Below are 27878 nucleotides of genomic sequence, written 5' to 3' on the forward strand. Positions count from 1 at the left end.
GGCTGCTAAATTCCAATTCCAATTCAATCCAAACTTTGTGGGCTTACTTTGACCTTCTTCCTGCACACCTAACAGCAGTGCAAAATGAAGCGGCCATACTTGGAGGGTCACCATGTAGCTTTGTGGGAAACATACGAGACACTTCTGGAGACTTACAAATTTGAATTAAGGACATGGTGCTTCCACACTCGCCTTGATCTGAGATTTTAAATTCAAGATAGATGTTATATCCATCCCATAATATTGATATTGTGTAATTGGCATTATTTCTCAATAAATTGAGTTAACAGTAATACATGTGAAGATAGTCACATTTTAATATTGAGCTAAAGCCTTCAAATTCAAATTTATCTCGTAGTATAGATGCAGCCAAAGACAGTGATTATTTGTGATCTACACAGGTTGATTACAACAGAAATTCAAACATAGTGGCAATCTCCACAGATGCAGAGTATGATGAATGTGGAGGAATGCGTCAGTACAGTAGACTCCCCCCGCCCCCCAATTTACGTGAAGGTTGCATTCTCGCAATCCCCACGTAAGTCAAATTTCCAGCGCAACCCAGGGGAGCCAGAGAACTGATGAGGTCATCAGCCCTGGTCAGTTTCGTGGCTCCAAGAAGTGGAGGGGAGTTGGGCACCAGGTAGCAGCCTGGCTCCCAGCTTCCCTCTGCTTGCCAAGCCAGGAAACTGACCAGGACTAGTGTCCCCTTCAGTTTCCACTCTCTTGTCAGTGGCAGCAGCTGACAGTCTGACTCTCAGCTGCTGCTCCTGAAGAAGAAGTGGGGAAACCTCTCCTAACAGGTATGTCATCCTAGTCGCTACCACCCCTGACAGGAGTGGTTTCCCTGCTCCTGTCAGGGATGGCAGTCATGTTAACCCAAGACATGTGCAACTTGTTTGTGTGTATCTCGGGATTTACTGTACAGGAGAAAAGTGGGAAGTAAACAATATCTTGCCCACTTCACTACAGAAAGACATTATTGAGGTTCATTGTCAAAATGTTACCTCAAAGCCTCCCTGATTCAAATCGCCTCCCCATTCTGTTAAGCCCCTTTAGTAGCTCTGGTGTCCAACTACGCAAAATCAGCTGCCACGCAATCCACCTCAATGCTCCACACTTGGCAAAAAACTTTTTCCCCATGAATTCACAAATATTATGCGGAGCACAGCAGACTGCTATGAGCATGGGAATATTTTCCTCATTGAGGTCTAACCTGCATATTCTGTGGCAGTGATGGGCAACGTAATTTAGTGAGCAGGCCTCAAGAGTGGCCCTCCATCTGAGTGAGCCACAAGACTGTTGTATTAAAGATGGTCTCCTAAAATAGGCTGGTTTTGCTAACTGTGTTTGTGCACCTATAATTGAGGGGTGTGTCGATCAAACCGTAGCAGAGTACTGGTTGTATACAGAGAGAGCACTTGGCTCTCACGGTCTATGTTGTGTACAACCAGCATACATCTCACTTCTTGTGCCCCTGCTTCATTTGCATGTCATTGTAATAATAATAATAATAATAATAATAATAATCACGAAAAAATATTACTCAGAGTGAAACCAGCAGAATCTGAGTGGTAACCCTGTGCATTTGCAAGAGTAAAGGAAATGTTTTGAAGGATATACACAGAACCCCAATGGCTTGCATGCAGACCAGGAGCCACAAGTTGCCCATCATTGTTCTACTACCATTCATATCTGCTCAGTCTATAACTGAAATGTTCTTTGTCACTGTCAAGGTTTCTGGTGTATGCCTTCATGAGCCACAAGAATAATGAGCAGGCTAGTCTCCCAAAATCATTATGGGCCTTTCCACATCCCACTATTTGGCACTTCTTCTTAGACCTGCAGAAGAATTCCATATAGTTCTAAAGCTTGTCTAACATAAACAAGTTGGTCCAGTAAAAGATATTATCTCACTTAAAGTTCTTCTAACATCCTGGGACCAACACAGCCACAAACACCATTGCACATGCCAATTTATATAATTTTAGGTGCATTTTATATGGCTATCATTATATATGAAAAATAATTTCATCCAGAACTGCACGAAGTTAATTATTGCCATAGATGGTGCCATATAACAGCTATTTTTATACATCAATTATCAATACAGAACAGAACACTGAAGCGATATATTGAAATTACAGCTATAAACAGGCAATATGTTATTATCCATACTGGGTGCTATACAAAAGGGTGCTCATACAAAAAAGTGCTATAGATCCTCAAGGACTCCAATTACATTGATAATAAATGTTTGCATATGGATGCAATTAGAGACTCAGTGAAGAGATAAAAGTAAGGTAAAAAATCTATATGGACCCAACATGACTCTGATTTGATGATTAAACAAATGTACTAAAGAGAAAAAGGCTATATGAAAGTTACAAAGCCACAGAGGGCTGCATACTATGATCTAGGAGGTGAACCCTTCTGAAGTATGCTATAGTTCCAATGCAATAATAACAAGAAATCAATACTGTGTACTCACAAATCTGAACTACTGTCCCATCTCCCAAATGGCAAGGTTTAGACTTCAATGGCACCTAATTTCCCCACAGTATCTTGGCACCTCACCACCATTATTTAAACCAAGTAAGAGCACGGAGATGGCTTTAACATCATAGGATGCAGAGGAATTCAAAATTGCAGAACAAACCGTGAAACAAAATTACTATAAGCCCCAATCTAACACTTTCCAAAGCCTAGAAAAAAAAAACTGACATAAGACTACTGGGCATTAACAGATAGTGAAAAATGAAGATGGGGGGCAGAGAGAAAACAGAAAAGTTAAAAAAGACGTAATCAAATACAGAAATAAAAAAATATCCCAAAACAATTTTAAGCAGCCTAATCTCAGGAAGCTATAAACAGACCATTTTAAATGTTAAGTTTTACTTAATTTTTACGTCCAGCAGCTGAATGCTATAATGGTTAAAGGCCTCAATTATTTAAGACAGACACAAATGCATGCAAAAAAAATCTATAGGTACTATAGAAAAAGATTTTTCTGCACAATTGTTGATTTGGTTCCATAAGTGAGGAATTCCCTTTTCTAGCACAGAGCTAGCATACAACATTTTCCACACCACATAATGTTAGCATGTCCTCAGTTTATCTTCTCCCATGTCTGAAAAAAACCCCACCAAAATATGAAGAACGCCCCAAAACCTGCACACATACTTTTAAAAGTTACAAGACACCCAAGATGTTTTGAAGAAACCAAAAATTAAGTTTTCTCCATGAAATATTCCTGGACAGACAACTGTATTCAAGACACAGAAAAACAGCAGGTAAGAGAAAATATGCTTTTTAAACTATTCCCCAATAGTACAACAGTGTAGCTCGTCAAACATCACTAATGGGAAATGGACAAAAAATGTGAAAAACAGAGCACAATGAACAAGGAGGTGAATATGTAGCCTAAAAAGGTCATAAGCACATTATACCATATACTGTACCAATCAATGCAACATTAACCTGATACTGTATAACAAATGTTCAAAAAGTATTTTTCCCCTATATTTACAAAAGTTCTATTGCTTAGTCAATAATTTATTCATTCAACAATCTATTCAGGAATTCATACATACATTCAGAAGGAATATAACTCCTTTTGCTGACTCAGTGCTCTGCAGTCATAACTAACTTCTAAATCAGGGGTCAACAACCAATACGCGGAGGAATGCCAAAATTTGACCTTTTGACTTCTATGTACCATCCGAGTACCAGTGATACTTTTTAAAGTCACTAATAGTCCTACTTACAACAGCTTCATTAATTAATGCATTCAGATGGAGAGCTTTACCGTTTAGGTGGCAGTTGGCAGCATCACCTGGTCTTTTGTTATTCCAGAGGCAGCATGGCTTTGAGCAAGCTCCCAGCTGCATGGGAGAGGAGGGGCAGGGCTGAGCTTCCGCCTCACATGCTGATGAAAATCAGCTTGTGTGCCACTCTTGGCACCTGTGTCGGGGTTGCTGATCTCTGTTCTAGATGCTTGTACTCTTAATAGTCCATTGAGTGGAATCTTAGGCCATAATCTCAGTAAATAGGTGTCTGACAATAGGGGTGAAGCCATCTTATTTACACACAAAGTTCCACAAGGTTTACAACATTTCTTTTGACAGCCCCACATGCCAGGAAGAAGGGATGCAGAAAGGGGACTTAGTGCTGTTTATTGTAAGTAACACATTATTATCTGATATACATTAAGGATCTCTTGTGACTATTTAGGTATCTTCTTGGGCATAAGACTTCCCAAAGGGGCTTCTTTAATCAGGAAGAGTATCGGAGGGGTAGCCATGTTAGTCTGGATCTGTAACAGCAACGAAGGGTCCTGTGGCACCTTATAGACTAACAGAAAAGTTTTGAGCATGAGCTTTTCTGAGCACAGACTCACTTCATCAGACCAGCATCTGATGAAGTGAGTCTGTGCTCACGAAAGCTCATGCTCGAAACTTTTCTGTTAGTCTATAAGGTGCCACAGGACCCTTCGTTGCTGTTTAATCAGGAAGGGACAGCTCAAACTGATGGCATTCCTTTCTGACGTCTCCAAAAACTGCTATTTGTGCTTTTAATTCTATACTGTAAAATTGAGGAGTTCAGGAAATTTATAGAAAAATTAGGCTTGTAAATATTATTGTAGGAGCACATCTATTATGCAAATATGAGCACTTCACCTGTATATCTGGTGTAGAGATAAATAGCTTTGCATTCTTGAGGGCATAGTCCAACATAACATCTAAATGTCTGGATACTATAAAGAAAAGAACCTTATTCTTAATTTAAATGAAAAATACTACCATCATCACCCTACTGCAAATCCAGTAAACTCTTTCATATTGGGCAGCCCTGAGACTGGGAGTTTGCCAGGTATGAAAATATTACAGTTAACAGAGAGGAATCCCTTGTCACCAGTTCTGACAGTGGGGATGCATTACAGCAGTGCTCCCCTCCCCAAAGCCCTTAGCAGCCTCCTCCATAGTCCCTACTGGGGCTCAGCAGATCATGCCCCAGCCGTGCTGCTGCATGCACTGGGGTGAGGGCAGTGCTGGCTCTGGCCACTCGTCCTGCCGTGGTCCCCACTGGGAAGCGGAAACCCCCAGAGGCTCAGGACCCAGCTGCACTGCCATGCTGTGAGGGGGGTAGGGCAGCATGTCCTGCTGCAGCTCAGCAGCCCCCACAGGTCAGGCCCAGGCTGCCTTACCACATGGAGATGGGGCAGGGGGGGAGAGGGGGGCAGGGACTGCTGCAAATCAGCAGCCCCCTGCAGCTCAGGACCTGGCTGTGCTGCCGTGTGCAGTTGGGGAGGGGGGTGTTCCTGCCACAGCTTAGCAGAACCCAGCCATGCACCCATACACGTGGAGACGTGGTAGGAGAGGCTGGCTCTCCATGCTCCAGATACCTGTCCCATCACACTCCCCACTGGTGCTTAGCATTCCCCAGCCTAGGCACAAGGAGAGCACCTTGTAGCAGTGCCGGTTGAGTGTACCGACTGATTGAACACTGGTTGAAGAAGAAAAAGCAGTCAAGTAGCACTTTAAACACTAGCAAAATAGTTTATTAGGTGAGCTTTCGTGGGACAGACCCACTTCTTCAGACCATATCCAGACCAGAACAGACTCAATATCTAAGACACAGAGAACCAAAAACAGTAAGCAAGGAGGACAAATCAGAAAAAGATAATCAAGGTGAGCAAATCAGAGAGAGTGGAGGGGTGGGGGGGAAGGTCAAGAATTAGATTGAGCCAAGTATGCAGACGAGCCCCTATAGTGACTCAAAGTTCACATCACGATTTAAACCATGTGTTAATGTTCCGAATTTGAATATAAATGTCAATTCGTCCACTTCCCTTTCTACAAAGGAGCGATAATTTCTTTTCGGTAACACACATACCTTGAGGTCATTGACAGAATGGCCCATTCCATTAAAATGTTGACTAACTGGTTTGTGAATCTGGAGTGTTTTGATGTCTGTTTTGTGCCCGTTGACCCTTTGTCTAAGGGAGTTAGAAGTCTGTCCAATATACAAAGTATCTGGGCATTGTTGGCACATGATGGCATATATGATGTTAGTAGAGGAGCATGAGAAAGTGCCCATGATTCTGTGAGTAACCTGGTTAGGTCCAGTGATGGTATTTCCAGAGAAGATGTGGACAAAGCTGGCAGCGGGCTTTGTTACAGGGAAAGGTCCCAGGGCTGGTGTTCCTGGGGTATAGACTGTGGCTGTTAGTGAGGATCCTCATGAGGTTGGGAGGTTGTCTGTAGGAGAGAACAGGCATGTCACCCAGGGCCTTCTGGAGTGTAGCATCCTGATTAAGAATAGGTTGTAGGTCTTTAATAATTCGTTGCAGTGGTTTGAGTTGGGGGCTGTAAGTGATGACCAGTGGTGTTCTGTTCTTGGCTTTTTTGGGCTGATCTTGGAGTAGCTGGTTTCTGGGTATGCGTCTGGCCCTGTCGATTTGTTTTTTTACTTCTCCTGGTGGATAATTCAGGTTTATGAATATTTGGTAAAGGTCTTGTAGTTTTTGGTCTCTGTCAGTTGGATCAGAGCAAATACGATTATACCTAAGAGCTTGACTGTAAACAATGGATCTAGTCACATGTGCAGGATGGAAACTAGAAGGGTGTAGATAAGTATAGCAATAGAAAGGTTACTCACCGTAGTAACAGTGGTTCTTCGAGATGTGTCCCCGTGGGTGCTCCACATTAGGTGTCGGGCTCGCCCGGCGCCGCAGATTGGATTGTCCAAGCAGTTTCTGCCGGACCGCGCATGCGCCGGTGCGTGCCGCTCCCTTGCGCGCTCCTGGCCACGTGCGCGATCCGGTCCCTGCCAGTTCCTTGGCCAACCGCCTCGGATGCTCCTGCAAAACACTAAACAGAGATCCGAAGCGGGGAGGATGGGCAGGTAGTGGAGCACCCACGGGGGCACATCTCGAAGAACCACCGTTACTACGGTGAGTAACCTTTCTTTCTTCTTCGAGTGTCCCCGTGGGTGCTCCACATTAGGTGACTACCCAGCAGTAACCCAAGATAAGAGGTGGGTAATCGGATTATGTGCAGCTTGTCCCCGAGAGGACCGCTGTCGAGAGACGGGTATCCTCTTGGAATACCCTGTGAAGGGCGTAATGTTTGGCGAACGTGTCATAGGATGACCAGGTCGCCGCTCTGCAAATGTCTTTTAGCACAACGCCCTTGAAAAAGGCTGTTGATGCCACCACTGCCCTACTGGAATGAACCCTGGGCATGGCCAGTAAAGGAGTCTTTTTGAGTTCGTAGCACATTTTTATGCAGGATACGATGTGCTTCGAGATTCTCTGCGAAGAGAGACCTTCTCCTTTCGATTTGGGAGCGAGAGAGACTAGGAGTCTATCCGTTTTCCGGAAGGACTTGGTCCTGTCTATATAGAAGGCTAGCGCCCTCCTCACATCCAGGAGGTGTAGGTGTGCCTCTTTGTTAGAGTTATGAGGCTTTGGATAAAATGAGGGTAAAACGATAGGTTCGTTAATGTGAAACTCAGAAGAAACTTTAGGAACAAAGGCTGGATGCAGCCGTATGGTTACCGCCTCCTTGGAAAAAACAGTGCAGGGTGGCGTTGCCATAACTGCCGCACGCTCGCTCACCCTGCGAGCTGACGTGATTGCGAGAAGAAAGGTCGTCTTTATCGTAAGGAGGAGGAGGGAAACTGTGGCCAAAGGCTCGAACGGTGGTCCCGTCAGCGCATTAAGCACCAGGTCCAAGTCCCACGAAGGTGGAAGCGGTTTCCGAGGGGGGTATAAGTTTACCAACCCTTTGAGGAACCTGGTAACCATGGGATGGGTGAACACCGTGTGCCCTTCCTCTTTGTGTCTGAATGCCGAAATGGCGGCAAGGTGGACCTTTAAAGAGGATAGTGAGAGTCCTCCTCTCTTGAGGTCCAGTAGATACTCTAATATTACAGGTATAGGCACTGAAAGGGGGGCTAGCTGTTTGGTAGAACACCATGCCGTGAAGCGAATCCATTTCTGCTTGTAGGTCTTCCTGGTGGAAGTCCTCCTACTACTTTCTAGGACTTGTTGCACTTCCTCCGTACATGTGCTCTCTAGGGAGCTGAGCCATGGATTAACCATGCTTGTAGTCGCAGGCCTTGGGGGTGCGGATGCACTATGGACCCTTGGGCTTGCGTGAGCAGATCTGGCGCCACCGGAAGGGGCATCGGTGGACGGTCCGACATGCGCAGGAGTAGGGGGAACCATTGCTGTCGATCCCACGTTGGGACTATCAGGATCATTCGGGCTCCTTCCCTCCTGGCTTTCTGCAAGACTTTGTGGATCAGCACTGTGGGAGGAAAAGCGTAAAGCAGGGGGCCCCTCTACGAGATCGCGAATGCATCCCCCAGGGACCCCCGTCCCAGTCCTGCCCTGGAGCAGAATCGTGGGCACTTCTTGTTGTGTTGAGTGGCAAACAGGTCTATCTGGGGAAAACCCCATGAGTGAAAAATCGGTCGTAGCAGATCGGGACGGATCTGCCACTCGTGCGTGAGTGCGAAATGCCTGCTCAGCTGGTCTACCTTCACATTGTGAGTGCCTGGTAAGTACGAGGCTTTCAAGATTATATTGTTGGCGACGCACCAGTTCCATAACCGGACTGCTTCCGCACATAAGGCACGGGACCGAGCTCCTCCTTGCCGATTTATATGAAACACGGTGGAGGTATTGTCTGTACTGATCCCGACTACTTTGCCTTGTATATGGTCTCGAAAGTGTCTGCAGGCGTCGAACACTGCTCTGAGCTCCAGTATATTTATGTGCAGTGACTGCTCCGTGGAGGACCACAGCCCTTGCGTCACCTCTTCGCCCATGTGTGCTCCCCACCCTATGAGGGAGGCATCTGTAGTAAGAAAAACCGATATTTGTGGTTGGTGGAAGGGTACCCCTGTTAGCAAGTTCTTGGGGTTTACCCACCATTGCAGGGATTTGTGCACCTCTGTCGTGGGCGACACCACCCTGTGAACGGTGTGTGCTGCCGGTTTCTATACGCTCGCCAGCCAGTGCTGCATGCTGCGCATGTGTAACCTGGCGTTCTGTACTACGAACGTCGCTGCTGCCATGTGGCCCAGCAGCTGTAAGCACGTCAGAACCGGAACCGTAGGGCTGAAGGTGATGACTTGCACGAGGGAGCTGATGGCCTGAAAGCGTGTCTCTGGTAGATACACTCTCGCTGTAATAGAATTTATGCGTGCCCCTATGAACTCTATGTCCTGTGGGGGGTCTATCTTTGATTTTGCCAGATTGATCACCAGGTCGAGCGAAGAGAACGTGCCTGTTGTGACGCGTATCATGCGTAGTACCTCCTCCTTCGAGGCCCCTTTGAGTAGGCAGTCGTCCAGATACGGGAATATAAATACCCCGTCTGTGCAGGTAGGCTGACACCACTGCCAAGGTCTTGGTGAAAACTCTGGGGGCTGAGGAGGGGCCAAACGGTAGGACCTTGTATTGAAAATGTTCTTTGCCTACCATGAACCGGAGGAATTGTCGGTGAGCCGGATGGATAGTTATGTGAAAATACGCGTCTTGTAAGTCGAGGGCTGCGAACCACTCTCCATCGTCTAGTGCCGTAAGGATGGAGGCGATTGTGATCATCCGAAAGCGTTGCTTGCGCAGGTACCGGTTGAGGCCTCGAAGGTCTGAGATGGGCCTCCAGCCTCCTGCCTTTTTCTCCGTGAGGAAGTACCTCGAGTAGAACCTTTTCCCTTGCAGTTGCTCCGGCACTCTTTCCACTGCCCCTATGAGCATGAGATGGTCTACCTCCTGCTTGAGCCTCGCTACGTGGGAGGCCTCCTGGAGATGGGGCCTGGGTGGAGGTCATGGCGGTGGGAGTGACTGGAAGGGGATGGCGTACCCCGTGGCTATGATCTCCAGCACCCATTTGTCTGTGGTGATCCTTTGCCACTGGTCATAGAATGGTTGGAGGCGATGGTGGAATAACCGCTTCGGATGACCTTGTGCGATGGTAGTGATGGCGCAGCCCTGGATCTGTGTGTCAAACTTGTGGCCTTTGGCCCTGCCCCGAGGACACACGGCTCTGTTGGGAACGTCACCTGGGAGTTCTGTACTGCTGGTGCTGCTGATGTCGCCCTTGCTCGTAACCCCTGTGGTACTGGGGACGCTGTGGCTGGTACTGGTACCGTCTTTGTTGAGGGTAGTACTTTTTCTTTCTGTATGGAGGGGTGTAAATCCCCAGGGTCCTACGCGTGGCTCTTGAATCTTTACTGGAATGAAGGACCGAGTCAGTTGATTCAGCAAACAGCTTCTGCGAGTTGAAGGGAAGATCGACTATCTTTGCCTGCAGGTCCCTCGGTATACCCGAAGTCTGGAGCCAGGACTCCCTTCGCATCACCACTGCCGTAGCTGTGGAGCATGCTGCTGTGTCCGCAACATCCAGGGCGATCTGAACTCCCGTCCTCGAGGCCGCGTAGCCTTCTTGCACGATGGCCTTGAGCACCGGTTTCTTGTCCTCTGGAAGCGAGTTCATGAGGGAGGTTAACCTAGTGTAGTTGTCGAAATTGTGGTTCGCTAGATGCGCTGCGTAATTTGCCATTCGCAACAGTAGTGTGGAGGAGGAGTAGACCTTTCTGCCGAACAGCTCTAGCTTCTTGACATCTTTGTCCGTTCCCCGTCTTGAATTGAGATGTCTTTGATCTTTGTTGCGACGACTCTACCACCAAGGAATTTGGTTGTGGGTGGCTGAACAGGAACTCCATGCCCTTCACCGGCACGAAGTATTTCTTGTCCACTCTCTTGTGGACAGGCGGAATAGTCGCAGGGGTCTGCCGTATCATAGTGGCGGACTCCAAGATTGCTTCGTCAAGCGGTATTGCTATTTTGGAGGAGGACGGAGGTCTCAGATTTTTGAGGAGCTTATGGTGTTTCTCTTGCACCTCTGCTGTCTGGATGCCTTGCGTGAAGGCCACCCTTTTAAACAGCTCTTGAAACTGTTTGAGATTGTCCGGAAGATGGACGTCCCCCGGGGCCGTAGCCTCGTCCGGGAAGGAGAGCGAGGAACCACTGGGATACGCCTCTCTGGACCCTTCCGGTTCCTGTTGGTGATGGTACATCCGCTCACTGGAAGCTGGCAAGGGAAAATCTCAGGGTTCCATAACCAGTTCCCCCTGAGATACTTGAGTTTCTGTCCCCGTTCGCGATTGCCCTCAGGGATACGGGACCGTCTGTGGGGATCTTTCCCTGGTAGACTGCCGGTGGTGTCTATGCCCCGCATGATAGGGACGACCATGGCAGCATGGGCACTGTTCTTGGGAAGGTGACCTGGACCACTCCCTTGGTGCGCACCCCCTGCGTCTGGTGGAGCGAGATCGTTGAGAGACCTGGGACACTGGAGAGAGCGATTTGTGATAGTACTCCAGCGGCTCAAACCCCAAGAAGGGTGAAGGTGGTCCCAGCCAGGGCGAGGCTGGTTGTAAAAATGGAGACGGGGGCTCCGGGTAGGCTGGGGGGACCCCTGCTTCTAGTTGGAGTCTGCAGCTTGAGCAGAGGGCTGAGAGAAAGCAACTCTGCAGCCCTGTCTGGAGAGGGGCTGCGGTGCCTTGTTTTCTGTGCAGCCTTCCCCCTCCCTTGAGGGGGTGGCTCTGCCCCCTGACGTGCAGGGGATCTCGGCCCCGTCCGCGCCACGCTCGGCACGCTCATGGGCGGTGCTGCACGGGCGGTGTCCTCCGGTGCCTGCAGGCTGCGTGCCTGCGCGCTCTGCACCGCCGGTTCCCCGGGGGTCGGTGCCGCTGCCTGCGGTGCCGCCGCTACCGGCGCTTGTTTAGCTGCCGCCCTGCCTGCGGTGCGGGGCGGCTGTTTGATTATCGGAGGCTGAGCCGCCTCCACGCGGCTCTCCATGCCGCCGCCAATCAGCTGTTGCTGCGGCTGGGGGCTGTGCGCTCCTCCCGTCCCGCTCGCTGTTGCTGCCGGCAGGGATCGGGTTGGGGAGACTTTCCTCCGTTTTTGCGCTGATGGGGTGAGGGAGGCGGCTTTCCTTTTATGGGCCCCGGAGGGTCCCTTCTGCTGCGGCCGCTCAGGCACGTCTGGCTGGAGGGCCTTGTCGAATAGCAGCATTTTAAGCCGCATTTCCCTGTCCTTCCTTGCTCTGGCGGTTAGTTTTGCACAGAAGGAGCATTTCTGCATCACATGGGACTCCCCCAGGCTCCTTATACAGTGACTGTGCCCATCAGACGCTGGCATTTCCTCTCGGCAAGACTCACATTTCTCGAATCCTGAAGAGGACATTGTCGGTGAGTCTTTTAGTTGTTAATGGGGTACTTAGCACCTTCTCTGTGCTGTTTTCGCCCTCTCCGATAGCCTGCCGCGGCAGGCTGGCTAATGGCCCTAGGCTCCTGGCCTCCGGTGCTCCGCTTGTTACTAGGACCGGACTGAATTCCGTCCCGCTTGTTGTTTCTCTTTTTTTTTTTTTTTTTGAAAATAACAACTGGCTAACTTAACAATAGACTAAGAACTTGAAAACTTTAAAGAAAAACAGCTAAAACCACTGAATACGCTAACTTGGCCGTAGCCTAGTCGGATTCCGTCTGCAGCCGACGGCGGTTAAGAGGAACTGGTGGGGACCGGATCGCGCACGTGGCCAGGAGCGCGCAAGGGAGCGGCGCGCACCGGCTCATGCGCGGTCCGGCAGAAACTGCTTGGAAGATCTGATCTGCGGCGCTGGGCGAGCCCGACACCTAATGTGGAGCACCCACGGGGACACTCTAAGAAGAACAGTAGGTTTTCGGTACACTGTAGTACTAATCAGGCCATCCTTGATTAGTACTGTAGTGTCCAGGAAATGTCGCTCTTGCATGTTGTTATCGAGGCATAAGTTGATGGTGGGGTGTAGATTGTTAAAGTCTCTGTGGAATTCTTCTAGAGCCTCTGTACCATGGGTCCAAATCATAAAGATGTCATCAATGTATCTTAAGTAGAGGAGTGGTAATAGGGGACGAGAGCTGAGGAATCGTTGTTCCAGGTCAGCCATAAATATATTTGCATATTGTGGGGCCATGCGGGTGCCCATAGCAGACTATGGACTAAGTCAGACTATGAACAGGAGGCAGCCAGACAACTCTCCAACACCACATTTTACAGACCTCTCTCCGCTGATCCCACTTCGGAATTCCAAAGGAAATTACAGCTACTGAAGGAACTCCCTGCTACTTCTCGGGACCTCATTAACTCAGACACACCATCTGAGCCACAGCCTGGATTATTCTATTTACTTCCCAAAATCCACAAACCTGGAAACCCTGGACGCCCTATCATTTCAGGTATTGGCACCCTTACCACCGGACTATCCAGTTACATGGACTCCCTCCTCAAACCCTATGCCACCAATGCTCCCAGCTAAATCCGAGATACCACTGACTTCCTGAGGAAATTACAAAACATCGGAAAAGTTCCTGATAGCGCCATCCTTGCCACAATGGATGTAGAGGCTCTGTACACTAATATTCCACTTAACGACGGATTACAAGCAATCAGGAACACCATCCCTGATGCCACCACAGCCAATCTGGTGTCTGACCTCTGTTACTCTGTTCTCACACACAATCATTTCCATTTTGGGGACAATTTATACCTCCAGATTCGTGGAACTGCTATGTACACTGCTTTGTACACTACAGCACTAATCAAGGATGGCCTGATCAGTACCACACTGTACCGAAAACCTACTGATCGCTATACTTATCTACACCCTTCTAGTTTCCATCCTGCACATGTGACTAGATCCATTGTTTACAGTCAAGCTCTTAGGTATAATTGCATTTGCTCTGATCCAACTGACAGAGACCAAAAACTACAAGACCTTTACCAAATATTCATAAACCTGAATTATCCACCAGGAGAAGTAAAATAACAAATCGACAGGGCCAGACGCATACCCAGAAACCAGCTACTCCAAGATCAGCCCAAAAAAGCCAAGAACAGAACACCACTGGTCATCACTTACAGCCTCCAACTCAAACCACTGCAACGAATTATTAAAGACCTACAACCTATTCTTAATCAGGATGCTACACTCCAGAAGGCCCTGGGTGACATGCCTGTTCTCTCCTACAGACAACCTCCCAACCTCATGAGGATCCTCACTAACAGCCACAGTCTATACCCCAGGAACACCAGTCCTGGAACCTTTCCCTGCAACAAAGCCCGCTGCCAGCTTTGTCCACATCTTCTCTGGAAATACCATCACTGGACCTAACCAGGTTACTCACAGAATCATGGGCACTTTCTCATGCTCCTCTACTAACATCATATATGCCATCATGTGCCAACAATGCCCAGATGCTTTGTATATTGGACAGACTTCTAACTCCCTTAGACAAAGGGTCAACGGGCACAAAACAGACATCAAAACACTCCAGATCCACAAACCAGTTAGTCAACATTTTAATGGAATGGGCCATTCTGTCAATGACCTCAAGGTATGTGTGTTACTGAAAAGAAATTATCGCTCCCTTGTAGAAAGGGAAGTGGACGAATTGACATTTATATTCAAATTCGGAACATTAATACATGGTTTAAATCGTGATGTGAAGTTTTTGAGTCACTATAGGGGCTCGTCTGCATACTTGGCTCAATCTAATTCTTGACCTTCCCCCCCCCCCCTCCACTCTCTCTGATTTGCTCACCTTGATTATCTTTTTCTGATTTGTCCTCCTTGCTTACTGTTTTTGGTTCTCTGTGTCTTAGATATTGAGTCTGTTCTGGTCTGGATATGGTCTGAAGAAGTGGGTCTGTTCCATGAAAGCTCACCTAATAAACTGTTTTGCTAGTCTTTAAAGTGCTACTTGACTGCTTTTTGTTTTGATAGTGTATAGACTAGCACGGCTTACTCTCTGTTACTATTCAATATGGTTGAAGAAGAGTAACAGAGAGAAAGCCATACTAGTCTGTGTTGTATCAAAACACAAGAGTGGTCAAGTAGCCCTTTAAAGACTAACAAAATAATTTATTAGGTGCTCAGCTTTCATGGGACACATCCACTTCCTAAGGTCTGTCCCACAAAAGCTCATCAGCTAATAAATTATTTTGTTAGTCTTTAAAAGGGCTATTTTGACTGCTTTCTTGTTTTGGTTGAAGAGTTTACTGTATAACAGTAGTTAGAGCCACAAAGCCAAGCAGAGTGGGCCAGAACTTCTCCAAAATAGTTACTAATATATTTCAGATTCCTATTAATAAAGAGGAAACAGTTCTTTAGGTATAGGTAGTTTCTTCACAAGCTTCTACCTCTTTGTGTGTCATCCATAAGACAGCAAAAGATGCACATGAGCAAGAGTTAGTACAGAGGTGTTGTATGTGGTTGTTCGGGATCTTCTTCACGCTCCTCCTGAAGCATGCCTTTGGATCTTCAACAGAGAGCATCTTTTTCCACACAAGATCTGATGGGAAACAGTTTAATCTTGCAAGGCTGAAAGCTAAATCTAAGGTGCGGAAAGTCCTCATCAGAGATATGCTGTTCGCAGATAACGCTGCTGTACTGTCACACACAGAAGACCAGCTTCAGAACTGCTGGATCAGTTCTCCAAAGCATGCAAGGACTTCAGGCTTTCCATCAGCCTAAAGACGACAAACGTACTTGGTCAGGACTTTGCTGAACCTCCATCAATCAGCACTGACAACTATATGTTAGAGGTCATCCACCAGTTTGTTTACCTCGGGTCCATCATCACTGACACCCTGTCATTGGAGACTGAGCTAAATAGGAGGACTGGAAAAGCAGCCACAACTCTGTTCAGACTCAGCAAGAGTGTGTGGAATATCATCAAGTTGTACACCCACACCAAAATGCAAGTCTACAGAGCCTGCACCCTCAGCACCCTCCTTTACAGCAGCGAGTCTTGGACCCTATATGTCCTCCAGGAAAAGAGGCTGAATGTCTTCCACTTGCGCTGCCTCAGGCACATACTTGGAATATCATTGAAGGACAGAGTGTCCAACACCACCATCCTTGAGCAAACTGGAATCCCAATCATGCACACCCTTCTCAGGCAGCGGCAGCTCCGCTGGCTTGGCCACACCCACAGGATGAATGATGGAAGGATCCCAAAAGACATCCTGTATGGCGAGCTAGCCTCTGGCAAAAGACCTCCTGGACGCCCCCAATTGCACTACAAAGATGTTTGCAAGAGGGACCTCAGGGAGGTAGATACCGAGCCGGACAGCTGGGAGGAGCTGGCACACAATCACAGCAGATGGAGGCAGGAACTACACAAGGGCCTTCAGAAGGGTGAGATGAGGATCAGACAGCTAGCAGAGGAGAAGCAAGCCCACAGAAAGCACAGTAAGGACCTGCCAGACACCCATTACACATGCATCAGATGCAGCAAGGACTGTCACTCTCATGTGGGCCTTCACAGTCACAGTCAACGCTACAAATGATGATCCCAAATGGAACTACGAAGGGCGCGATCCATAGTCTACGTCGACTGAAGGAGGCCTACTACTACTACGATTCTATTAGTTCATAATAACTCAAAACAAAAAGCCTAATGAAATCTGAACTTTAAGTATATTACTAATATTGGATCCATGTAAGCACAGATCAGAGCTCTTTAAATTGATTAGAGTGAAAGAAAAGAAGTCCCAGTGTACTTTTCTACTAAACAACTGTTTCAAGTGTGAAAACTTGCACACCAATTCCATTACACTTTGTACAGCTGAAAGCGGGAGGCCACTTTTGGTTATATTTCCTAAAGGAAAAGGGGAATCATCCTTCCTTTACTCCTCATTGGGGCTGGACTGGAGAAATTATGGTAATTTGGGGACACGGAAAGGTGATAGAGAAACTCACATAATTAACTTTCAATATTCTGATTTTAAAACAATCTTTACTTTCTGTAATATAACTTCCTAAGAAATGAAATAGTCTGTCAAATCAAACTTTTACCCTCCATTATTAAGGGTAGCGGTAAGGGTACAAAAATCATCTGTGGAGACTATTTTCAACAGATAGTCTGGCATTTGAGGAAGGGATATGTTTTTTTTTTCCAGAAGTGGAAACAGTATCCCAAAAGGTACATGAGTAAAAGTTCAGCTGCTTTCACTTCTGGATACTTGTGTACAAAAAGGATGTACATATGTGTCTGTGTGTGCACATGTGTGTACTTTTACTCAAGCAGCTTTCCAGAGTGACACCGACTTGTATTTAAGTATATTCCCCCACCTCCGAATAAGCTGTATTTTTACTCAAATAACTTTTTAGATACTTTTTCCACCTCTGTTTTTTTTCTTACAAACTTTTCTGAAAATTATTTTTGGGAGGAATGCACTCAATGACTAATGCACTCAAGCCCACGTGATCACTTTTCACTGATCATAGATTCCCCTGTCCTATTTCCTTTGTTACTTCACACTGAAATACATCTTTTTTCCTCTCCATTTCCATTTCTTGCAGAGGCTTGATGAATGTGAAACTAACTGCAGAAGATTAAACCCATCTCACATAGGTTCAAGATATGGATAACCAAAACTGTCTCTATGACTGATATTACTGATGATTCTTCTCTCACTCCAGCAGTGGAAAACGCAGATAAAGTGGTTATTCAGAAAAGGATCAGGCTTTGAAAAGGATTAGAACACTATATTATTGTACTGTCAGCTTCCTTCTCTTTTTTTCTGCCACACTTTAGCATTAGTAGAAAGCAGCAACAGGTATATACCATGGAATAAAAAATATAAATGTCACAAACAAGAAATTTTCATGGCATGTGGTCTCTTGAATGGAAGCAGTAAATAAACTAGTGAAGTGATGAAAGAAGGTAATGTTCTAATGAAAGAGAACCCAAAAAGTCATCAGTATTTTTTTTTAAAAATTATGTATTTTGCCATCTTTTGACAATAGCAGAATGGAAAAACACACTTAAGTCTGCAATAGCAATAGTCAAAACACAACATGGTCATTTATCATGATGGTGTTACATCAGTGAAGAAAAAAATGGAGAAGTGTTTCTTGTCTGACAAGAGAGCACTAGAAAGGGCCATCTTAGAAAGGCATACAAGTGCATTAAGAATGCACAGAAGTTACAAGGATACTCTGCTTCCTGGAAAGTTAAGATAAATGTTATTGTCAAGTAATTTAGACTGCAAATTTTACCCATCTAACAAATGTTATAATTTACTGAGTACAAAGTGTGATCTGGATTCTAATTTTTAAAGCTAGAAGAACTCATCACTTTCTCACTGAGAAATCTAAACAGCAGCTGCTATTTAAATAGAACAAGTAATGTTTTTCATATTGCTGCTAACCTCAGATTCCAGGAATTGTGCAGGCATACCTAATATTGTTCAAACATATTTACAAAATTCAGCCATGTTTGCTTGCTCACTTTAAGGGCAGGGAAAAAGCCACTCAAATCATAGAAGAGTAGGACTGGAAGGGACCTCGAGAGGCCATCGAGTCCAGCCCCCTGCCCTCATGGCAGGACTAAGCACTTTCTAGACCATCCCTGAAAGCCATCTATTTAACCTCTTCTTAAATATCTCCAGTGATGGAGATTCTAGCACCTCCCTTGGCAATTTGTTCCAGTGTTTGATCACCCTGACAGTTAGGAACTTTTTCCTAATGTCCAACCTGAACCTCCCCTGCTGCAATTTCAGTCCATTGCCTCTTGTTCTATCCTCAGAGGCAAGGAAGAACAAGTTCCCTCCCTCTGCCTTATGACATCCCTTTAGATACCTGAAAACTGCTATCATGTCCCCCCTCAACCCTCTCTTTTCTAAACTAAACAAGCCCAATTCTTTCAGCCTTTCTTCATAGGTCATGCTGGCTGTTCCCTATCACCTTACCACCTTCCAATTGCTTGCAGATGATTTCTTTAATTACCTGCTCCATTATCTTTCCTGGCACAGAAGTTAAGCTGACTGGCCTGTAGTTTCCCGGGTTATTCTTGTTCCCCTTTTTATAAACGGGTACTATATTTGCCCTTTTCCAGTCTTCTGGAATCTCTCCCGTCTTCCACGATTTTCCAAAAATGATTGCTAAAGGCTCAGATACCTCTACTATCAGCTCCTTGAGGATTCTAGGATGCATTTCATCAGGCCCTGGTGATTTGCAGACATCTAATTTCTCTAAGTAAATTTTAATTTGCTAGTGAAAAAGGGGTAGGTTTAGAAGTTGAAATAAGAAAAGAACATTTTCTATGTCAAGCATTCCTTCAGATTTCTCAGTGAAGATCGAAACAAAGAAATCATTAAACAAATGATTAAATCATTAAACAAATGGATAATTTGTGAGAGAATTTTTTTTCAAACTTCTAAAAGGGTTTTTTAAATTACACACACACACAGAGACAGAGGGAGCACAGATGTACCTGGCACTGCTCAGCTCTTTAACTGAAGCAATTTTTTGAAAATAAATGAAAAAATGTACTTTTTTTCAGTGACAGTATTTTTCAAAAATGAAGGCTGGAGTGAGGGGGTGAGGAGAGATGGGTGTTGGTGACAGCTCAAGGTAGGGGATGGGGTGCAGAAATCATGGCATGTGTGAGGTGCAGAAGTTAGTGCAGAGGACCTCAGGGCTGGGATGGCGGGGTGGGAATCTGGGGCCCCTATAGCAATAAGGATGACACTGGTACAGGGCAGCTCCTCTCAGAGGCTCAGGGCTGCACTCCCCATCCAGCAATTACTCCTAGGAGTGAGGGATATGGACCTGGGAGCTTCTTGGGTGACAGCTGGGGCTCTGAAGGCTGGTCCTGGCCTCCAGCTGTTCCCCCAACTTGCAGCATGGGGGTGGGGGCAGCCCGGGGGTGGGGGCAGCCCCAGCCTGCTGCTGCCCCCAAGCTGCAGCATATCTCTAGGTCATCTTTGCTTGGGGTAGTGGCCGCTCTGTTCCTCAGCCTGTTGGAAGCAGGGCAGTGCTCTGTGGACTGTCCCTGGCCTCCAGCTGCCCTCAGTGTGTTCTTGCACTGATCTGAGAGAGGACACTTTTGGGGCTATCCCAAGCATCCAGCAGCCCCCTCCATCCTGCAGCCCATTTGGTGGGATGCTCCAGGGGCTCTCCAGGTGCCAGGGGCTGCCCCCCCACACCTCCAGAGTCCCTTGAGGCCAACAGGCTGCCTGGGGGACCAGACTCTGGGAACTGCGCCTCCCTCCTGCAGACTCTACCCCCCATGGCCTGTAGGCTGTTGAAATGGTGGCAAGGCTCCGGCTGCCCCAGCGGCTCCAATTTGGCCTGCAGGCTCTTTGAGCTGCCCTCAGCAGGCTCCTCTCCTGAAACCTTCAGGCTGCCTGTGGGGGGCAGACTCCAGGGGTTACCCTGCCCTTTATCAGCTCCTCTGCAGCCTGCAGGCTACCTAGAGTGGGGCCAGGCTCCAGGGACTGCCCCAGTCCAGCTAACTCTACAGCCTGCAGGCTGTCAGAGGGATGGGGGAGCCAAGCTCCATAGGGCTGCACCCCTCTAGCAGCCTCCTGCAGTGCTCAGGCTGAGGAGGTTCAGCTCCCCCTCCGGCTGGCCCCATGGTCTGCAAGCTGTCTGTGGGCCAGACTTTGGGGGCAGTCAGCCTTCCAACACTTCCTGTTGCCTGCAGGCTGTCTGAAAGGTGGGAGGCTGCAGGGAGCTGCCCTTCTCCAGTTACTCCCCCAGGGCCTGTGGGCTGTCTGGGGAAGGCCAGGCTTTGGGGGCTGTCCTCTGCCTCCATCTCTCCTCCCGTGGCTACAGGCTGTTTGGGGACTGCTTCTCCTTCCAGCACCCTCTTCTGTGGCCTGTAGGCTCTCCATGGGGCTGAGGGGCAGGCAAGCTACTTACCCAGTCTTTGTGGCGGGCAAGATGGGGTAGCCCAAGCTCTGCTCGCCTCTCTCTTGGTGCAGCAGCAGCTGCCCCAAGGGGCCACTCTCAGTATCGTATCTCTCCTGTCTGTCTCCCTCCCTTTCACCTCCCTGCTCCTTCTGCCCCCATTTTCCTTGAGATTTCAGGCATTTCTCACTTTCCAGGCACAACCAAACCCTGACTTCGGTCTGAGGAAGACGCATACCACATTTTGTGATTGTAGCACTTACGGTTTAAGAGGAGCTCTTCGAACAAACATAGCGCACGCACACACACAAAATAGTCTCCATTCAAATCATCTTCAGTTGTTGCAAACTAACAGCATTGCAATGATAGCAGTTTCCACCAAGGACCTAAGATTGAGTCTACCAAAAAAGATCAAGATAGTTTTGACAGATATTTGAAGAAGAGTGATGCAAAAAGAGGGAAACTATGGAATTTTCTTAAAATATAACAAGTCTTTGAAACAGTGATTTGCTAGTTTTACCATTTAGTTCTTACGTTTAACTGCTTCAACTTGTTAAGGGGCATAGATTAAATAGATCAGTTCCAGGCACTTTATAAACAACGAGTACTGTTGTAAACTATGATACATGACCATGTATTATGTTAAAACCATACAGGTTGAGAAATCACTAATTGTTTTTAAATTGTATCTTGTATACCTTTATATCCAGCCTAACATCAATTTTCACAGGCTCTGTGCAAATTGTAGATGTATATGTACATGTGGATGAGCATTATCACTCTTTGTCCTGGATCATACATTTAGAAGTGCACCCAATCTAAAGAACAGATTGCTACACTTCAGAACATCAGTTCAGTTTGACTGCCATATCCATTCTGTATGACCTAGTTATAGAAGAAGACACTATAGACTTGCAAAGTAAGCACATTTACTATAAACACTTAAGCAGACACAGTGACTTCAAAGTGTTGACTATCAAGTACACACGTAACTATTTGCAAAATCAAGACTAAAAAGAATCAGTAATCCAGTGGAGTCAGTGAGCAAAAATTGAGAAGGCCAGAAGTTGTGATACACATTAAGTTCAGGTGTAATAACAAAACCTATTTGGGATTGGAGGAAATATCCCATTTGTGCATGTCACTTCATTTTAAAAGTAGGCAGATTTCCAACTAGGAGGTATTTAGGGATTTTTGGAATTAACCCCCTCCAATTTCAAAACCCACTCTCATAATTTCGTCCTCAAATCTCTTGTCTCCTGAATCCAGTGTATTGCTCTGTTTACTGGCGCATACTGCATCCCATATAACATATGTCAAACATATACACAGTGTTGTTAAAAAAAGATAGAATATACACTAAACGAAAACAACATAATGAAACATGAATCAAAGGTAAACTGATTATGTATGTCAATTAAATTGAGTACAAAATCATTTGAAATTTATCTATCTCCTGGAACAAACAATAAACTTCTACATAAAATGAGCAACTTTTATGTCTAAAATAAATGAACAGGATAAAAACTAAACTCACTATTATTGCATGGCATCACCTGGGTTTGGTTTTGCCTGTTATTTTAACTCCTACTCAAAAATAATCACAACCACGCCACCAACCCCACCGCAAAAATACGCAAACCTACATTCTCCAAGCTGAAAAGTACTATTCTTTAAAAATTAAGCATACATAACACAACTAATGGTGCTCCTCAAATGCAGTTCCAGACTTGCAATAACTGTCATAAATATACTTTTATATTGTAATGCAGCATGACAGCAATATAATTCACACTAGTTGGTAAATATATTTTAATAACTAGAGGACCTGTTGCACATCCGCTTGCAAGCAGAAGTTGGACTAAAAGCAAGTTGCAGACAGAATGTTGTTATAATGCACACCTAAACAATAGGGGCCGGACCCTGGGCTGGCTGGGGCTGGCATGGTGCAGGGGAGGGGACTCTGTTGGTGGGGCTGGGTCTTGTGCTGGCCAGGGGAGGAGCTGCCACAGTGGGGTGGGGGTTTTTGGTGTGGGGGGGGGCTGACCTGGGCTCCATGCTGGCCAGGAGAGGGGCTGGGGCTCTGTTGGGGTGGATGGGCCGAGTCAGGCCAAAGGCTGGGTGGGGAAGGAGCTGGAATGGTGGGGGGGGCACTGTTAAGAGGCAGGACCAGGCCCCACGCGGGCCAGGGGAGGGGCTGTGCAAGACCCCACAGTGGCTGTGGGGAGGGCCTAGGGCTGGGACAGTGCAGAGGGTGGGGGTGAACATTCTACAATCTTGCCTGGACAGACAAAGATGGACACAGCATAAATAATATATATGGACGATTCTGAGCACTAATCTAAACAACCTTCCAACCTAAGGAGTTCAGTTTCATGCATTTTCGCTGAGTACTGTTTCATCAAGACAATGCAAGGTTTCTAATTAAAAATTTTGTAATGGACACCCAATTCTGGGTGGGAAAAGTGTGGAATGATGTCCTAACACAAGAGGTGGGAGAAAGAGCCAATAAAATATTTAAGATATTTGTATAGTTTGTTATTGAAAAAGTCCAGGATGCACTATGATGAACTACTAGTTCTGCTGTCTCAGAAGGGAAGCCATATTAGTTTGTAACTTCAAAAACAAGCAGTCTGTGCCACCTTAAAGACTTGAAAATTAATTAGATCAAATGAAGAGGGTCTTATACATGAACACTCATGACCTAATGAATTAGGTAGTCTCTAAAGTGCCACAAGACTGCTTGTAGCTCTTCTGTGTACTTTTAAAAAGTCATATCGTCCATCCATACATGAAGTGTATATAAATGTTATAAAGATATTACTTGTAATACTAGTAAAGTTTTCCACAAACTTTATCACAATACATTAACCAGTAAAAGAAAATTATTAATATAATTTATAATTTCTTTCCCTTAACAACTCCAGTATTATGATTCTTACAGTCACATCGGGTCTGTGACACCATTTATTCACAATGGAAATTCATCATGGCTTGCTCCTTTCTCTTCTCTCTTTCCATATTCCACACAGCTAATCTGTAACCAGGGTCTCCACTTAGTCTCTCTTTGACCCATTCCTTCAACAGTTAGTATGATCAACAACTTTTCTCCAAACATATAAGCACTACATTCCAGTTCATATCACCCTATAAAATGATCTGCCTCATTGGCTTAAATACTTTTGCAAAACGTATAACATGGCACCTTAACTTCTTCTCAGCTAAAATAGAAGTAGGAATATGGTCAAAGTTGATTAGGCTCCATCCTTCTCACAATAAAGACTGGGCATTAAATGAGTTAATATATTTCTTGTTTTATTTCTCCACAGAAGCTATTCCATGTGATATGGTCAACATTTTAGAAAACAATTAAAATATTTATACAAGCATCATCTGCATGTTTTGAACTCAGGAGGCTGCTTAAAGCTTTTTTCAGACTATAAAGAAAAAGGCTTTATTTCAGAAAAACTAAAAGTGAATAGAATACATGGAATGATAGATTTTACCCGTGTTGTTACTTGGTGATGTAAAAATCTATACAAAGGTGTTTATTTTCCATTTTGTTTGGGCAGACACATTGTTTATTATTGTTGAACATAAACAAAAATTATGTGGACATTTACAAAAACTGCTTGGTGATCATTCAGAACCAACAAGAAAGGTCCACTTCTAAAATTGTTATGACTGCACACTACAACAGTATGTTTACCTCAATCCCTCCTCTCCTTAAAAGCCCCTTCAATGTTAATTCCCATAGTAAGGCTACACGTCTTCTATTAAAAATTCTGTAGATTCTGTAATCCTTTTCTCTTTAATCACCAGTCTATGAAGAGAGATGATGAGATCCACATATGCATAGTGAGTGAGGATTTAAGTTACTTTAAATCTCACCACAGTTATCAGATTTGATTTAAACAGTAGCTCTGAACATTGAATCATTTTGTCCCTTTAAGACTTACAGTTTTATATGTGTATGTCTTGACATGGTCAACAAGCATGCAATTTTATAAGCAAATTGTTTTTATGTGGTTAATAGACAAACTACATTTCAATATATCAATATATGTGACATTAACATACGTCATTCATCTCTGAAGATATTTCTGGCAGGGAGGGGGAAGATAGTGTTTTACAGTTTCATCAGTGGCTAAAAGGTTAAAATAGTACTAATTTTAAAAGATTTTTGCCACTACCACCATTCTATGGATATTTCTAGAGCAATTCCTTGTTAACATTTTAATTGGCCTGTTTAAGCTGTTCCACTAGACTTTTTTTGTTTCTCATGGTAACCAGTTTTATTTGACTTAACAGAAGCTGTTCAAATATTTACAGGCACTCCGAGATGGCAGGAGTTTATCTAGGAGCATACGTGTCGTGTCATATATATTCCTTTCCTCGCTTATTTTTATGTTTTCCTCCCAGAAACAGTAACAACCAAAAAGAATATTAACTGGACGTATTGTATCAGGAACCTGTTCACTTCGTCTGCTTATGCTGAAATTCAAGTTACAATAGACACATTCAAAAATTACAAGCTCGGTAGTTAAAACAGATGCTTCTGACGTTCCTTCATATCTACTGTATCCCTCTGCCAAACACCGTCAAGCGCAACGCAAGAACTAAAGTATAAACATCTGCAACACCTCTCTGTTTTGTTAACATTCTTTCACACATATTCCTGCTAACTCCAAAAAAGGGAGGGTCGACGGTGTAAAAACAGTGAAATTGGAAACAGCCGTGAAATCGCCACGGCAAACGGAATGAAACATGAATAAACAAAAACATGGCGAAAGTGGCCTGGGGTTGTTACACTGTCAGATCATTTTTCCAAGCCCAACATCAAGGCTTTTGTTACAACCAAAGCGGTCATTTGCATGGAGAACCAACAGGGTTTCTTCTTCAGCGGTTCCTAGATCGTAACACACACTCGCTCTCTTCCATACACACACAGGCAAATCTCCACCGTTGCAAACAAACAAGACAGCTATATACACACATTTTCGCAACTGCAGAATCTACGGATTACAAAGAACACTCCGCATACTTCATAGTTTGGTGCTGAGACGTAATTTAGCGATAAAAAACAAGACAAACCTTTGGAGCGCTGCCCCAGCCGGAGTTCCTCTCCCTCTCCCTCTGCTCTGCTGTTACTGACAAGATCAGGCTGTGATTAACAAGTCCATGCTACTGAACAATCTTACTCCTCAGGTTATTCTACACGCTTCGTGTGCTTTAAATAATAGCAAACTTCTCAGAAAGTTTAAAAAATAGTGAATTAGAGAGAAAGAGCACACTAGAAGGAAAGCAGAAAACACGGCCCGGGCAATTATTACAGCACCAGGAAGGGCACACTGCTGTATAGCTTAGGCTGTATCAGCACTTCCATTATAAACTTCTATTTTCGGGGGGGGGGGGGGGGGGGTTTATAATTCAAGTCAGCAAAAAAATTGCTCCAAGCTAAAACAAATTATATTTTATTTGTTATGTTTTTAAAACATCCATTTAGACTGTTAAAAAAGTTTTAGGGGCACAAAAATACACCCATTTTATCAGCTTTGGAAGCTTTATTTGCACTTTTCCCAATATAAATATTTATTTTTTTAAATAAAATTTCACAGATCTTTGATCTGCAATGTGAATCTGGTCCTTTACTTTTTATTAAAAAAACTACATTTGTAAAGACATTAATATTTGAAAACTGTGTAGTCTGAATACACAGTAACTTTTAAATAACTCCTCAGTGAATTTATTGGTTAATCCTGGAGATCATGAAGTTGTCTATTGAAAGTGTTCATCAGCACAGACAAATGTCATTGCTAATGTGTGTCAAATCTAATCCTCTAAGGCAGGTTTGTAAAATTCTACTCACACTGCTTGCTAGCAGCAAATATTTTTTCTGACAAGTAAAATGTCCTCATCATCTTGGTAAGGTGGTGGGGCATAATTTTTGCTTTTTCTGCAATGGCTACTTCATAATGCCACTGTAAGAGCTCACAAAATAAGCCAGTCTGCACTCTTACTCAACCTTTGACTAATCAGAGTCAACTACTGAACTGATGGGGGGTTCCTGGCATAGATAACTGAACCATGGAAACTGAACAACAGTGGCCAACTGATTTCATATAGATCACTACATAGCCAAGACGTTATTGAAACTTTATAATTTTGGCTTTTAATAAACATCTTTAGAGTTTTTTTCCCCAACCTATGTACAAACCACAAAACAACAATCATTTCAAAATTACAAGCCAACAGTCACAATTTCAAAGCAAGCACTGAATACACACTGAAGTACTAGTGCATTTTTGTAAAATATAAACTTATATGGATCAGCAGATCAAAGTAAAAAAACACAGACAATGAAACCAAAGTGTGCAATTACCCCTCAGTTCAACGGAAAGCATGTAAGCCAACACAGCCCTCACCTCACAAATTAAAAGCTCAGAATATCACTATAATGTCATTCAGATTCTATCATTTTGGTAGCTATCAGTCCCTTTTTCTGAAGCCTTACTTTTCATTTTAAAATCCTCCTCACATCACAGATATATTACAGAAACAAAGATGAGGCCAAAAACTATGAAAGTTCATTCTTTGGGGCTGTATTCTCCTATCAATATAAAGAATTAGTGAATTTAAATCTATATATACAGTCACTGTTAGCAGTCCAAGAAGGAGAGAATATCATTATTTCTTCAAAATATTATTCCTCCCTACTTCCAAAACATGATTGCTTGAACGTCCTTCAAAAAGTATTTAGATCCGTATAGTCCATGATGCCTCTTCTGTGCCACATACCAACACATTCTCATTACCATACTGATGTATATGGCAAGTCACTCTAGCGTGGTCCATGTCTCCATGTTACCTGTAACACTGTGCATACTGTTAAACATTATTGGGTTAACAATATCCACACTTAGAAAAAGTTGTTTCAGCTAAATTTAAGCCAAATGAATGGTCATAAACAAACATTTTAGATATACTGTTACTTGTCAACAGAGTAAAAAGCAAGGCTACTTAATCTAGTAGGAACTATATAGACTAATATTTTAAATGTATACTATTCAAAATGATTAAATACTTTGATGGCCATCATTAAATTATAACAAACTG

General features: G+C 44.7%; 1 protein-coding gene across 5 annotated transcripts in view; it reads right to left on the reverse strand.

Annotated features, from left to right (window-relative positions):
* The window catches only part of CTBP1 (C-terminal binding protein 1), a 413413-nt gene extending 387352 nt beyond the window's left edge, over positions 1-26061 (reverse strand). For 2 of the 5 annotated variants that reach the window (XM_074992298.1, XM_074992302.1), the window contains exon 1: positions 25857-26051. The gene's annotated coding sequence lies outside the window, so the exon portion shown is untranslated. Of the gene's footprint in view, positions 1-25856 lie in introns of all 5 variants that reach the window. The other 3 variants (XM_074992305.1, XM_074992303.1, XM_074992299.1) reach the window with 2 other exon arrangements.
* Positions 26062-27878: the final 1817 nt, after the last annotated feature.

The sequence above is a fragment of the Carettochelys insculpta genome, chromosome 4, assembly GCF_033958435.1.
Source record: "Carettochelys insculpta isolate YL-2023 chromosome 4, ASM3395843v1, whole genome shotgun sequence".
In the NCBI taxonomy this organism is placed as follows: domain Eukaryota; kingdom Metazoa; phylum Chordata; order Testudines; family Carettochelyidae; genus Carettochelys; species Carettochelys insculpta.